The sequence below is a fragment of the Lepidochelys kempii genome, chromosome 2 (genome assembly GCF_965140265.1).
Source record: "Lepidochelys kempii isolate rLepKem1 chromosome 2, rLepKem1.hap2, whole genome shotgun sequence".
In the NCBI taxonomy this organism is placed as follows: domain Eukaryota; kingdom Metazoa; phylum Chordata; order Testudines; family Cheloniidae; genus Lepidochelys; species Lepidochelys kempii.
The window spans coordinates 176178960-176194833 of NC_133257.1; the positions used below are offsets into that span (position 1 = coordinate 176178960).

The following is a 15874-nucleotide window of genomic DNA, read 5'->3' on the forward strand; positions in this document are numbered from 1 at the left end:
CAGTGAAGATTGTACCCACTATGTGTGTGTATTTTATTTAGCCAGATGCTATAACTAAAGTTAATTGCCAATCAACTAGCTCGAGCTAAGTAATATGTCTATAAATTGTAGAACAAATCTTTGGTCTAGGAGACAAACATTTGTCTTGGTTGCGATTCTTCATAGGCTCAGCCTCTGCTGAGCCATGACTATATGAACAAATCCCTCTGAGTGCCTATATAGAAATTATAGGCACCCAACCAAAAGCTCTAGTGTAGACATCAATCTCTTAAGTGGAGTGGGAGGGAAGGAACATGTACAGGTGGGACAGTATAGAAGAACACCTTAATATGTAGTATATCATCAGGAGAATAAGCTGGTACTGATAACATGAAGTATATAATCAGGGGGATCAGATGGTATTGTCCGTTTTCCCCACCTCTAGAGTGTGAGTGTGTGTGTGTGAGAGAATTACAAGGTGGCTTTACATTAAGAAATCTTAGGCAGACAGCTGTTTTACTATGCATTAAAATAGTTTTTAAACTGTTCTGCAATACAGTCTCGTTTACAGAGGTGACTTTGCTTGAGGGGGCAAGCAATAAGTGTATTAGAAGAGAAAGCTTATATGTCCCATTTAGTTACAGATGTAAACCCAACTCTCTCAGTAGCCTGTTTGGTTTTTTTATTAGAGAAAGCACAAGAGGAGATAAGAACTGAAAGATTCGTTATAATGTAAAGAAAGTGTCAAAAACTAGCATTTCAGAGGATGAAATAACCTGTTGTCTTCCCCTATATGATGAAAATTCCTTTACAAGAATAGCTGACAGTATTTTATCCATTTTTCTGTTTCACACATTTCCTGCTTAATAAATGTAGAGTGAGGCCTTATAATGGGCTGGAGGCTAACTGTAATGGTGGATCACTGAAACTGAATGTCTTGTTCTGGTTTTGTACAGAGCTCACATTGTTTGTTTTTCTGCCTTGAGAATTAGGGAGATGTGGGAAAACACCACAAAGATACCACATGGCTAACTGCTATGATGTGTGCTGTACTCAACTACCCAATTTTGCAGAGTAGCCAGACACTGAGTGGGCCAGGTTCCCTAATTAAGAAGAGGGTAGATTTGGAAACAGGTCTTGATGCTTTTATTCGACATCTGACATATAGTTTAAGAGAAACGCACGCATCATTTTATAGCTATTTCATTTTGATTTCTGATTAACCATCAGTGGAGGTTGATCGGGTGAAATTTTTTAGTTGAACGAACAATTTTATTACTGAAGCAGAGTCTCACATCAGCACACTGGAGAATTTATGGTTTGTAAAGTGGGTCTAGCACTGAAAAGACCTGTCTTGATTCAAAGCTTTTAAAAAAAAAAAGTTTGCTAATAAATACATTCTTCTGAGTTACAGCCCAAGGGAAGTGTTTGTATATGGTTGTGTTTTGAACAATAGCCTCCTATGATTACTGCATACTGTACTTCTATCATAAACGTGAGGCAACTTCCTAATAGCCACTTAATGATGACACCATTAAAAAGGAGAAACAAACCTAGACTGAAATCTAAAAGGTAAAAAGCTCTGTCTGATCAAGCAAACTTTACTAAAGTACAGGTTCCGGTTATTCTTGATGGTACTTTAATCCAGTCCTGGGAAAACCACTAGGACACATTCTCTCTTTGTAGTGTCCTTGGTAATAAGGTTCTGAAATGGTAGGAGTTTTAAAACATTTTAAAGCTGTTGCACAAAGTTACCTTCTGAAAGACGTTCAACCCTCCCTAAATGTCATGCAAGGACAGAGCTAGTTCCATCATAAGTAATACTTTGCACTTCTATAATGACAGGTTTCAGAGTAGCAGCCGTGTTAGTCTGTATTAGCAAAAAGAAAAGGAGTACTTGTGGCACTTTAGAGACTAACCAATTTATTTGAGCATAAGCTTTCGTGAGCTACAGCTCACTTCATCGGATGCATAAAAGTGGAAAATGCAGTGAGGATGTTTTTATACACACAGACCATGAAAAAATGGGTGTTTATCACTTCAAAAGGTTTTCTCCCCCCACCCCACTCTCCTGCTGGGAATATCTTATCTAAAGTGATCATTCTCCTTACAATGTGTATGATAATCAAGGTGGGCCATTTCCAGCACAAATCCAGGGTTTAACAAGAATGTCGGAGGAACGGGGGAGGGGGGGGGGGAAATGGGGAAATAGGCTTGAATAGAGACTGGGAGTGGCTAAGTCATTATGCAAGGTAACCTAAGTTAATTGTATCCAATTTGCAAATGAATTCCAATTCAGCAGTCTCTCGCTGGACTCTGGTTTTGAAGTTTTTCTGTTGTAATATCACAACTTTCATGTCCGTAATCGCGTGACCAGAGAGATTGAAGTGTTCTCCAACTGGTTTATGAATGTTATAATTCTTGACATCTGATTTGTGTCCATTTATTCTTTTACGTAGAGACTGTCCAGTTTGACCAATGTACATGGCAGAGGGGCATTGCTTGCACATGATGGCATATCACATTGGTAGATGTGCAGGTGAACGAGCCTCTGATAGTGTGGCTGATGTTATTAGGCCCTGTGATGGTATCCCCTGACTAGATATGTGAGCACAGTTGGCAACGGGCTTTGTTGCAAGGATAGGTTCCTGGGTTAGTGGTTCTGTTGTGTGGTATGTAGTTGCTGGTTGAGCATGCCAACATTCTTATGGCTGACTTAGAACAACACTTCCTCGGCTCTCGTCCCCTAATACCCCTACTCTACTTGCGCTATATTGGTGACATCTTCATCATCTGGACCCATGGAAAAGAAGCCCTTGAGGAATTCCACCATGATTTCAACAATTTCCATCACACCATCAACCTCAGCCTGGACCAGTCCACACAAGATATCCACTTCCTGGACACTACGGTGCTAATAAGCGATGGTCACATAAACACCACCCTATACCGGAAACCTACTGACCGCTATTCCTACCTACATGCCTCCAGCTTTCACCCAGACCACACCACACGATCCATTGTCTACAGCCAAGCTCTACGATACAACTGCATTTGCTCCAACCCCTCAGACAGAGACAAACACCTACAAGATCTCTATCAAGCATTCTTACAACTACAATACCTACCTGCTGAAGTGAAGAAACAGATTGACAGAACCAGAAGAGTTCCCAGAAGTCACCTACTACAGTACAGGCCCAACAAAGAAAACAACAGAACGCCACTAGCCGTCACCGTCAGCCCCCAACTAAAACCTCTCCAACGCATTATCAAGGATCTACAACCTATCCTGAAGGACGCCCATCACTCTCACGAATCTTGGGAGACAGGCCAGTCCTTGCCTACAGACAGCCCACCAACCTGAATCAAATACTCACCAGCAACTATATACCACACAACAGAACCACTAACCCAGGAACCTATCCTTGCAACAAAGCCTGTTGCCAACTGTGCTCACATATCTATTCAGGGGACACCATCACAGGGCCTAATAACATCAGCCACACTATCAGAGGCTCGTTCACCTGCACATCTACCAATGTGATATATGCCATCATGTGTAAGGAATGACCCTCTGCCATGTACATTGGTCAAACTGGACAGTCTCTACGTAAAAGAATAAATGGACACAAATCAGATGTCAAGAATTATAACATTCATAAACCAGTTGGAGAACACTTCAATCTCTCTGGTCATGCGATTACGGACATGAAAGTTGCGATATTACAACAGAAAAACTTCAAAACCAGAGTCCAGCGAGAGACTGCTGAATTGGAATTCATTTGCAAATTGGATACAATTAACTTAGGTTACCTTGCATAATGACTTAGCCACTCCCAGTCTCTATTCAAGCCTGTTTCCCCTTTTTTTTTCCTACCCGCCCCTTGTTCCTCAGACGCTCTTGTTAAACCCTGGATTTGTGCTGGAAATGGCCCACTTTGATTATCATACACATTGTAAGGAGAATGATCACTTTAGATAAGCTATTCCCAGCAGGAGAGTGGGGTGGGGGGAGAAAACCTTTTGAAGTGATAAACACCTATTTTTTCATGGTCTGTGTGTATAAAAACATCCTCACTGCATTTTCCACTTTTATGCATCCAATGAAGTGAGCTGTAGCTCATGAAAGCTTATGCTCAAATAAATTGGTTAGTCTCTAAGGTGCCACAAGTACTCCTTTTCTTTTTGCACTTCTAGTGCACTTTCCAGCTGGGTGCTTCAAACCACTTTAAAGATGTTAACTAAGTCTCAAAACCCCCCTGTGAAAGAGTAGTATTCCTATTTTATAGACTGGGAAAATAAGTGACTAGACTTCAGACCTCCCAATTCCCAGGCTTAAGCCACTACCTGACATTCCGGTATGTGGTTTTTTTTTGAGGGGAGGAGGGGGTGAGAAATGGACAATAATGTCTCCACCTTGCAACACTTTTGGTCCTGTTGTACAACATTGCATTGGTTTTCTGGCCTCTGAGATGCAAGCCCAGATAGGAAGTAAATTTACAAGGAAACTGAGTGGTGGTGTAGGTTTTTGGCAGGAGGAGCTGAGGATTATAAATAGTAATACCAGAAAGGACAGGGCAGGGTAGAACGCACTGAATAAATAGAACATTGATGGGATTAATATGGAATAAGACCACCTAACTTATTCATTTTTTATAATTACATGGTACAGTTGATCTAATACATTCTGATAAGGCTGTGGGGAAAGTTTTTCCAGCAAAATATAATTTGGAAGGTATTGATTGGTGTATATAACACACATGTAAAAAGCGTGCACCTGAAATAATCTACATTTGGCCAAAGTGGGGCTAGAGCATATTTTTCCCTTCCAGTACAATTCCCATTATTAATAAGTGTGTGCAGCAAGGGGGAGTATACGTTTACAACCCCTAAGTCAGTTTTAAAAGACTACTTGAATTAAATGCTCAGGAAATCTAGACTCAATGGTACTTATCCTTCTGTGTATGCACATAATTAAGCATTAGCTCCTTTTAACATGATTGTGTAGAGGAGAAACTACAACTCCAGAGACTAATGCAGGCCTAGGCTGACTAGTTTGAGGGTTTGTATCCAGTATTATGAAATGGATTTACTCACTCTGTTATAAGTTTGTATTTGGCATGAAATGGCAACCTGTGTAATTTACAGTATATTTGAAAAGAAATAACTTATTCAGTGTTGAACACCTGTTTAGGCCTCTAGGCATTCTGCAGTACCACTTTGTGTTTCACTCCATCTCTAATATTTTTGACAAAATCAGTGATTTTATTTATTTACCGTTTCTTTGTCATGTGTCCTTCAGAGTGAAATATTATCCATGCATTTGTCCAGGCTGGTCTGGCAAAATTCTCTGCTATGACAAGTGGGCAAAACTATTTAAGTCAGTTGACTTGTGCCCATTTATTCCAGCAGAGAATTTGGTCCTAGATTTCCATGTCCTCTAATCCTTTCCTCCAAAATTGCGCTATATCAGGTGGGTCAAAACTAGAGCTGGTTGGGAATTTTTTGCCAAAATGGCTTTTTGTTGAAAAATGCTGGTTTGTTTAAACCAAAACTTTTCGAGAACATCTTGACCAGAAATTTTTTTTGGGGGGGGGCTGGGGTGGTGCCAAAACCAAAACAAAAAAACACACCAACCCAAAAAACCCCACACATAAAAAAAAAAACCAAGTTGACATGTCAAAATGACAAATTCCAGTTCAAAATGACTTTTTAAATTTATTGGAATAAAAAAATTGGTCAAAATTCAAACCAAAAAATGTTTGACTGAACTGTTTTTGTTTTTTTGTTTTTTTACTTTTTTCCCCCTCAAATTTTCATGAATTTGATTCAGGATGGGAATTTTTTTTGGGGGGGGGGATCTCAAATTTTTACGAGGTGGGAAAACAGTGTCCCACTCAGTTCCTGCTCATCCTCATCTGATGGGGCCTATACTTCTGTCAGCTAAGGGAGACTGGGGTAGGGGACAGTGCTTTGGTAGCAGGAAATTCTATCCCTGTTGTCACAACTCTACTGCTCACTATAGTATTGCATTGAGTGGGCAAGTGTGTAGCTCAAGGTGGCCAGGGAATTTCTTAAAGTTTGTTATGCTCTTAGTTTTGTTTGGAATCCTGACCCTATTCATGCTGATGGGAGTTTTGCCATTGACATCTGTGGGGCCAGGATTTCACCTGTTGTTGTTAAGCCAGTAGTTGCTCCACAGCAGATATAGAAGCAAGTGCAAAGATTCTGAATTGAAGGATCTGGTAATCTGGTTTATGCACTTGTCACCTAAGCCTTAGATAGCATCACTGGGCCCTTTAGCAGGTCTCCATCACACCCACATCAGAGAGTCAGAGCATTTTTTATTCTATCATGGATAGATTGCAGCAATGATAGACCTGAATGAATGCATCTGGACCTCAGATTCAAGGTGCTTTTACAGGCCCTAATAAATCAGTTGTCTAGAGAAATTGCTTGCTGTGGAAATGCCATGCCTTGTAGTTTAAAGTCTTGTGTGTGTTTATGTGAGAAGGCTGTGTTGAACTTTATGCGTAGCACTTCTCTCTGTCTTGTGTCCCTCCCCCTTTTGTTATAGGCTTGAGTGTAGCTTTGAATATCCAGAAAAAGCTCTCCAGGCAGATTAGGGGTATAGACAGGTTTTAAACAGAGCCTTAATGCATGGACATGAAAGGACAAATGTAAAAACAGTGGGAACACTAATGAAAATGCTCTGCCTTTGGATCAAAATACATTAAACATTTTCTTAGGAACAAAGGGTGCTTTTTAAGTAAATATATTAACATTGAAGGCTTTTAAATTCATTTTCTTAGGAGAAGAAACACTTTTTAAAGTGATGATGTAGCCAAAAAGGGGATATGTACATTACTAACCCTATTTTTATTATTCATAGAATGGTAGCAGTTCTGCAAAGGAGAATCCATATTAATTGCTCTTTTCAGGACTCGGAGAATTGGACAATTGCAATTTACTTAAGATACACTTTTAGCATCTTTCATGTACAGTTGTATGAATACTATTCTGAGAGCAGTAAGAATGGCTTTGATTTGAGTGAGCTGCTATTTGCAGTTTAAATATATTTTTAGTTATACCATTTTAGCGAGTAGAATAGTAGGTTATTGATTTCAAGAAGACCATATAGTAAAAAAACTAAATTTAATTGATTGCGTGGAAAAGCGGTATTACAGATATTGGGCTATATGCAAGTAGCTCATGTCAGTAGGTGGAGCTCCACTGGAGTGGACTTGGCCCAATATGACTCATGATTTGGACAGGTCACCGAGTTGTATAATCAGAACACACAGTAATATCACAGGCAAGATTATTTTAAAAATTGATCAAGTTGCTATTTGTGTGTGCGCGCTAAGGGTTGTTGCAGCTTAAACAGTAATTGAAAATGAGCAGTTAATGGCAGTTAAATCTGTATTCAAATTACCTCACAGAGTTGCTGAAATAAACATGCAAGTGATCACACTGCCCATTAACAAAACCTTAAGTCTGACCTCATGTCCCTGCCCTACCTCTGCCTATAAACTGGAAACACTGACTGCCATCTGCTCCACACCACATATATTTCTGTGTGGACCATAGACTATCACCCACCGACTGCATACGGCCCACAGACCATCAGGCCAGTGATTTTAGTGTCTTTCATTTTTATTAGTATTTTACATTTATGTGGCAGTAGCACCTAAAGGCCCCAACCCCATTGTATTCAGTGTTGTACAAACACATAAGAAATGGCAGTCCCTACCTCAAAGAGCTTACAATCAAAGCAAGTCTGACCCTCCTCATCCCAACTTCCCACTCTAATCAAGATGCCACAATGTACAATGGTGTATTCTCCATGTACAGTCCAGTAATGCTACCATTTCCCCTCCATAATTCCACTGTGATGCAAAAAAGCCAGTATTACTTCGAGTAATCACTCAGCCCTACCTTCTCCGGTCTGTCAACCTCTTGCTTCTTCTTTTGTCCCTTCCTTGCCTCTGACAGTCAGCTTCTTTCATCTAGCCCTTCTCTGCAGTCTTCAACAAATCCATTCACTGCCTCATCCCATCCCCCTCCCCCCACCCTTTGCCTTCAAGCATCTTTAGCAATGTCTAGACCTGGTGGCTCTACTTTTGCTCCTTAAACACTTCCTTGGATCCCATGCAATTTGGCTTGCCTGCTCTCGGCCCTACTGAAACAGTTTGTAATAAGGTCAGTAATGTGCTCTTTCTGCTGGCCAGTTCTTTAAGGGCTTGTTCAGTGCAATCCTCCATTGACCAGACAGTGAATCGCTCCCACTGTGCATCTTTTACATTATATTAGCAAGTCTCCGTATAGCTCGATATGTAAGTGTGATCTATAGGATAGTATAATTATGTAATACAGAAGGCTTTGGGATTCTTTCAGGATTAGATATTTTATCTCACCTTACATTATTTTTCAGCAATGTCCATGGTAAAACCACACTCTGCAGTTGGTGGCTTGGATTAAATTTTAAAGGGAACAAATCCCTCTGAAAATCCTACTGCTGTGTTAGGCTTGACATAAATGGCAAGCGTGCAAGCTATGTGTATTAATATATGGATATTAAGTTTATCTGACAGCAAGACCAGTTGGACTCAGAACAAAATAGTGCTTATTTAAGTGCTTAATATGCTTTGGTCCTTGGAGAGATCTCCACTGGTTATAACGAAGCTTTCCCCTGCTCAAGAACCTGGAGAGCTTTAAGATTTTGTGTCCCATTACTTTGGAGGTATTCTAGTGAAGGGAAAATGCCCATGGACAAGCAATTTTTTAAATAAATGTTTCTTTTAATAGAAGGAAAGATTAGTGCCTAGTTGTGCCGAATTCCCAAGTCTGTTTTACAGTTAAGAAAGTTTATATTTTTTGCTTTCACTAACCTGGTGAGAGTATTATCCTATGAATATTTAATTTTTATTTATGATATACTCATGGCTGTTTAAAACAAGAGAGAGATGGCGATCTTCATTTGGATTTACATTGATTTGAAGTATTTCATTTATTGCTTTTAAAAGAGATAAAATTGATGGACACGAATAATATTTTAAAATCTCTTCACTAGGTGGCACCAAAGTACTGGAACTTGAAGAGTTCCTATTGCCACAGAAATCTGCGGATTTCTTTCTGCAGTTGAACATCAACATTTCATCTTCAGAGACTGCTGTCTCAGGTAAATATGTGTATTCCTAAAGACAGTTCTGCACCTACCTAGATCACTGTTGGTATTTCCCTTTTGATGCTCCTGAAAGCAGAATCTTTGTTTCCCTATTCGCGGTTACAATCCACCATTAGGTGTTGTGGTGATGGCTGTGATGCAATGGACGCGATTTAGGTTTCATGAAAGGAATAAGCCACTGGATCTGAATCCCTAAGGAACCAAGTTTCTGTTTTTTCTAACACAAGTTTCATTTAGTATTTTAATTAAACAAGGCAGGGGAACTATGAGAGAACATAAGCAAAGTTTTTGAAATAGAATGGTTTCCCAAGAGGTGTTGGGGGCTCTTTACAAGTTATAAGGGATTACAGAACACTTCTTAGGTTTATTTTTTATTTGCTCTTGTCATGCACGCACTTGGAATTGATCAAATTTTCAGAAAAATTATCAGATAACATTTGTATTTCAAGAACTGCACAAGACAAGAGAAGGGTGAGGCTTTGGTCCTTTACAAACATAGCAGTGCTTTTGTATCACTCACTCTCATAGGGAGGCACACATGCTGCTATTCTTAGCCCCACAAATAGACCACTGGACTGAATGAATGTGAATAAGGCCATCAAGATATGGCCCATTGTGCACAGACACTGTGTTACTACATAAGAGTCAGAATAAGTGCAGCTTAAAACCATTGTTCAGTGCTAGGAAAAAAATCAATCATTTTTATACACGCACATTCATGGGCCCCCAAACATGCAGAGTTAGATGAAGGATCCTTTAACAATGTAGGATTTGAAAAGTCCAGTAATGTGTTGAATCCCTCCAATAACCAGAGTGAAAGAGGTATATAGCACGCTGCTAACTTACCCAGCCCTTGGCTTAGTCTTAACTTCACACTTCACCAGGTCCCACTCCACTTGAAGTCACCAGCATACAGTATGGTGGAACATCATGTGCCCTGCTGAACCAAGAGTCGTAAGGCAGGGTGCGTTTTGCACGCAAGTAGGTTTAGTCCTCATGAAAGATCTACAGCTTTGGGTGGGAGGCTTCCATTTAACTGCAGAACTATTCCCCGCCGGGGGGTGACAATGCCTGCTATCCCACGTTACCTGGGCAACATGCCTCTTACCTAGTCTGGGGACTATTTATAGCCATGTAAAGTATCTCTGTGTCTATCTGTTCATTGTTGGGGCCTCTCAACTGAGATTCCAACAGTTGTGGTGGCTCTTTGTGATATGGATAGCACTCCACCTGGATTAAGAGATCCACCAGCTGGGTAAGCATCACATGGGCAGCAAAGCAGTTGCTATGTTAAGAGGCAGTGGTAAAAATTTTCCAAAGTGGCTTTGGCATTTAGTAGCTGGCTGTCACTGAAAGTCAATAGGATTTATGCATCTAAGCACCTATTGCACTTTGAAAAATTTTACCCACTAATAACCAACAGTGTTAACTTGCTGTTAACTCATTCGGTAGCATAACGTTGAAAATATGGGGAGCAAAACAGACTTCAGTAGTCTGGTTCCAGTGTGCAGTGAGTTTTCCTGGAGCATGTGATATCACCAACACAGCGTGAAGTCGGTGTCTAAGTAAAAGCTACTCCATATGTTTACAGAGATCTTTCCTAGGGTAGGAAATGTGCCCTTGCTTTAATGATGTGCTGAACAGACCTTCTTACCCTTGTTCTTTGAGGCATCCAGCACATTACTGGAAAGTAGCCAGATTTAAAGTATAGGCAATCGAAGGATAGGTCAAATTTTTAACCTTTTAAAAAAGAAAAGAAAAAAAGTGTGGGTTGAAGACAACTAAAGGATTAGAGGAAAAATTCTTCAGAGTCACACAATAGATCTCCGCTCCAAAATGCTGCTTTCTTCACATGTGCTCTCATCTTCCATTGATGACAGTTGGAGTTTGACATACGTATGGAAAGCAGACTAGACAACTGGAGACGACCACTGCAGATTTCAGAAGAGAATTGTGCTCTTGGAGTAGCTGCTTGCCCGTATCTGCAAAGGGTCTATTCTTTTTCATGCTTCTGGTTTGTTTCCTTTAATTTATTTATTTAGAAGTAGCCTCTCTTGAGACAATTGCAGGTGTTGAACTAGGCTGGCCTGCATTTTGCTCTTCCATTAGCTTGCACCTTTTGTAATAAATAATCTGTCTGGTCCCTGCAGTGCAAACTGGAGGGATATTCCTGTTGTGAAGCAGCTGTGCTAGGGAAACTGCTGATGAAGAACAAAGTGGGAACTACTGAGCAATCATTTGGAAACTGGCTATTAAAAAAAAAAAAAAGCCAGCTAATTAGAGCTTTGTGGAAGAGACAGCACTTTGTGCTAAACACTAGAAGGTAATCTCTCCAAATCCCATACACTGCCTCTAAAAAGCTATAATTAACCTCGTAGTATTCACTTTATGAATTAAAATTTAATTAAATATTTTCGGTCCTTAATGAACATATATTTGCAACCAGGAAAACCTACTGACAGCTGTATTTCCTAAGAGCAGCAATAACATTCAGGGGCCAGATAGACTAAACAAGGACCCTCAGCCCTGCTCGGACACAATGGAGGTAAAATTGGCTAACAAATAGGTGAATTTTTTTTTTTTTTTTTTTTAAAAAGCCTATACCTGCTTCCATGGTTTGAAGGGCAGCACCAAACTCATAGGAAGCATCTGGTGGAGGATGCCAAGTGGTACGGTCACCACGCATTTCTGCTATTTAAAGGTGGTGGATTTAATAAACGCCTAATACACAGGAGCGGGTAAAAAAAATTGGTCACATTGCCTGTCCGCCCTCACATGCGGTGATACACAACCCAGCAAAGAGCTGGCTTGTCTGGACCTCTGGAAATTCTGCAGGTCTGATTGGTGCTTAAGTCTCAGAATGAGAAGAGCACAGCTCACAGGAATGTCTGTCTAAGATATATCACTATAGTACCTGAGCAACACCCCACCTTTAATGTGGTTATCCTCACGACACCAGTGATGAGCTGCCAAACAACCAGTTCCCTATGAAAAATTGTGATTTAAGGGATCAGTATGTATTTTTTGTATCAACAGGGTTACCATACATCCCTATTTTTCCCAGGAGGAATTTTTAAATTTTAAAAATTCCTCCCGGACGGCAATTTAAAAACCAAAAAGCCTGACCTGTCTGGGACAATACGGATGTATGTTAACCCTGCCTAAAGTTTTTTTTTTAAAAAGATGGGCCTGAACTAGAAATGAGCTCCGTTGCACATGTGTGGGTCCCTGCCAGTCCCTGGGGGTGTGCTAGGTGACCAGATGTCCCGATTTTATTGGGACAGTCTTAATTTTAGGGTCTTTTTCTTATATAGGCTCCTATTACCCTTCACCCCCATCCTGATTTTTCACACTTGCAGTCTGGTCACCCTAGGGTGTGCACATGTGTGAGCCCCAGCTGCTCCCTGCCCCCCTCATTGAAGCAGGTGTGCAGGGTTACTGCCCTGGGAACTGCAGGGCACCAGTGGACGTTGGGCCAGCTGCAGACAGGGGTGTGGAGCGGGGCTAGCTCGAGGCAAGGGGGTGTGGGGCTGGCTGCGGGCAGGGGTACAGGGGGTGCATGCGGCAGGGGCTGGCTGCGGGCAGGGGTACAGGGGGTGCGTGCGGCAGGGGCTGGCTGCGGGCAGGGAGTGCGGGGGTGCGTGCGGCAGGGGCTGGCTGCGGGCAGGGCAGGGGCTGTGGGCCGGGTGGTGGGTGCTCATGGGGAGAGCGGCTCAGAGCAGCAGGACACAGCCCAGGCCCAGCAGAGCAGCCAGGGACCCACCAGGCAGCATCGGGAACCCAGGGCCAGGGGTTAGGGGAGCAGCAGCAACAACAGGGCTCGTGCCCAGGGCCAGGCGGCAGTCCACATGGCTCCCTCAGTGCAGCATCCCTGGCGGCTGGAGGAGGAATTACATCACTTCCCAGCCGGAGCCCATCAAAGCCTCAGCGCCCCCTGCAGGGAAGCGGGTTAACAACTGGTTCGCGCGAACCGGCTCCAGCTCACCACTGCACGACACCCTGGTGAGGTTGGAAAGTATTATCCCCATTTTACAGATTGGGCACTGAGGCATGAGTGACTTGCCCAAGACCACACAGGAAGTCTGTTACAGGGCAAGAAATTGAACCCTAGTCTCTCAAGTCTTAGACTAGTGCCCCAGCCACTGGGCTGTTCCTGCTGTCCACGAATTGCACGCTCCCTGAATTTGCCAACACACAGAAAGCTGCGCTGAGTAATTGGAGTGGTGATGTGGGAACCCACACGAACCAATTGCCCCTCCCACAAGGGAAAGAAAATGGCCTTTATGCCCTATACCTTTCCAAAAAGAGATACACAAACAATGCTTTCCTCAACCTCATAACAATAAAGGGGGTAGGGTGGGAAAGGGGAAAAGATGAGTGCAACATCCTGATCTTATATTTACGTTTGCTTCATCATGATGGTGCAACCGAAATGGCAATGTTGAGTCACAGCTACACGTAATCCTGTGCTGACACATCGTGAAACAAACCTGATCTGTTAGAATACTGTACGTATGTTACATGGATTTCAATACAAATAAAGGTGATAGTACCAGTGTGCTGCAATTCTTTTGTAATGTAAGTAAACGCTAGACGGAACTCAAAGGTTCATATGGTTCTAGACAGGACAGATCCTTTAACTACTGCAATCTCCATTTGTACCTGTCACGCAGCATTATTTCCCTGCTTTTTAAAAAATAAAATAAAATAAAATAAAAAATAATTATTTTCTTCCAGAATCCAACAGCCCCTGTGATTTTTAGAGAAAGTGGAAACACAGCTTCGTTTTGAACTTTAGTTCCAGAAATACAAATATCAGGTCTAAATAGCAAAACAATTATCTTACATAAGTGTTAGTCAGTTGTACTAACCTGTGATTAAAAATTCACGCCTCAGCACTTGCTCTCATCTTTCTCTGAAATTACATTTTCCATTTCCTAGGCTTTGACCTCAGGCAATGGATTTTTGAAGCAATCGTGTCTTGAGATTTTATTAATGTTAAGTATAAACATTGCAACTTTAAGAGAGTGCTTTGTTTAATAAATACCTAGCAATCAAATGTAACAAAAGGAAATGCAAACAACATAGGCTTTTACTAGAAGTTGCAGTTTTCACAGGCACTGTACTCTGAGATCTCAGCTATAACAAGTTTTATTTTCCATTGCTGTGTGTGGGTGGACAGAGGGTATTTTCTAATTCTTTGTTATTGCGTTACTACCACTGCTAACCTTTCAGTTGTCCATACCTTAGAAAGCTTGTAATGCCCTGGTAGGAAGCATTAATTCATCGTAACTTGGAAGAGCCTAGGTTTTGTCAAATTATGTGTAGTGACCGTAGCTCAAGAATTGCAAAGAGGTTTGGAAAAAAGGGAAAGACATAACAGGAAGAGACGAAGAATAAAATCTCTCTTCTCCTTTCTGCCCCTTGACTCGTCTGCCCTCTGCATTTTCTTTCTAAAAGTGGCCCAAACTCCTCCTTCCCAGATTTTTGTCCAGTTAGTCTTATTTATGTTGTTTAAGCCATTCTTGTTAGGGCATAAGTAATTGGCCCAAGGGAATAGATGGGGAGGAGTTTGTTAATCTAGGCTGCCTAGCTGTCATGGTGATAGGTAATCCCAAAAAAAAGTGAAATGAAAAAAAGGGGGGGGGGAACCAAACCACTCCCTCCTGCTTCAGAAACTTGTGGGGTGGGGGTGAGGGGTGGGGAAAGAGCTAAGTGGAAAAAACTCTGCAGCCTTGTGCAGTTCCCCACTGATTATCTCTTCGGGTGCAGAAGGGGATTCCGGGGCACATGGAAGTATACAAAGATCCAGAGGATCCTCAGGACATCTGAAGTGGTCCAGGACACTAGCGGAGACGATCAGTGAAACCTCTGACCACCCTGATTCTTACAGTAAATGTGAAAATGGAACCTCCCAATAATTCTATACTTCCTTGAAGTTCTAAGTCTAGAGAAGGCTTCTAAAAGAAACACCATCCAGCATTAATCATACTCTTTTGGTGAAACTAGACTAGTCCCTGCTTGCACTGACTTCTAGTATTCATTATGATGTTGCATACTTTGAGGTACTTGTCCCACCTGGATAATCAGTGGAGATTTCCCATGTGCTTTAATAATTTCCTGTTCTTTTAACTAAGTTAGTTGTGTAACATCAATAGTACACCAGGCTTTGATTCAACATTATTAGTGTTTCGCCATTTTAACGTCTGGTATTTTACCACTTAGTTATCTGCCCTAATCTTTAACATAAAAAGTATTAGGCTAAACTTATTGAGAATGTTGGTCGTGTGCAATTTATTCCGTATATAGGATGCTTCAGTTATTGAACATAGCCTTACAAGTTAAGCATCTAGCATCTACTGTACAGCATTTTGCTGTATTTGTAGTGTTTTGGGGTCCTAGAGGATGGAAAATAATGAAGCAATAGAAGATGATCATATTTATTTTATAATATATTTAAAGCTTAAGATATTGTCATGGTTATTTTTAGTAAAAGTCAGAGGGATTGCTGTCAATAAACAATAGTTCATGTAAGTCCAAGCCCTGCTGCCCAGATGGGGGAGGGCCAACAGCTAGGGCCTCGCCTCCCTGGGTGGGAGTGTCTGACAGCTGGAACTCTGCCACCTGGGACTCTCTCTACCTTGTGGGGCTGACAGCCAGGGCCCCGCCATGTAGGGCTGAAGTTGCAGAGGTCACCAAAAATCACAG

General features: G+C 41.5%; 1 protein-coding gene across 1 annotated transcript in view; it reads left to right on the forward strand.

Annotated features, from left to right (window-relative positions):
* The window catches only part of COA1 (cytochrome c oxidase assembly factor 1), a 67912-nt gene that overhangs the window by 20756 nt on the left and 31282 nt on the right, over positions 1-15874 (forward strand). Inside the window, exon 2 of the mRNA XM_073332818.1 lies at positions 9053-9160. The gene's annotated coding sequence lies outside the window, so the exon portion shown is untranslated. The remainder of the gene's footprint in view (positions 1-9052; positions 9161-15874) is intronic.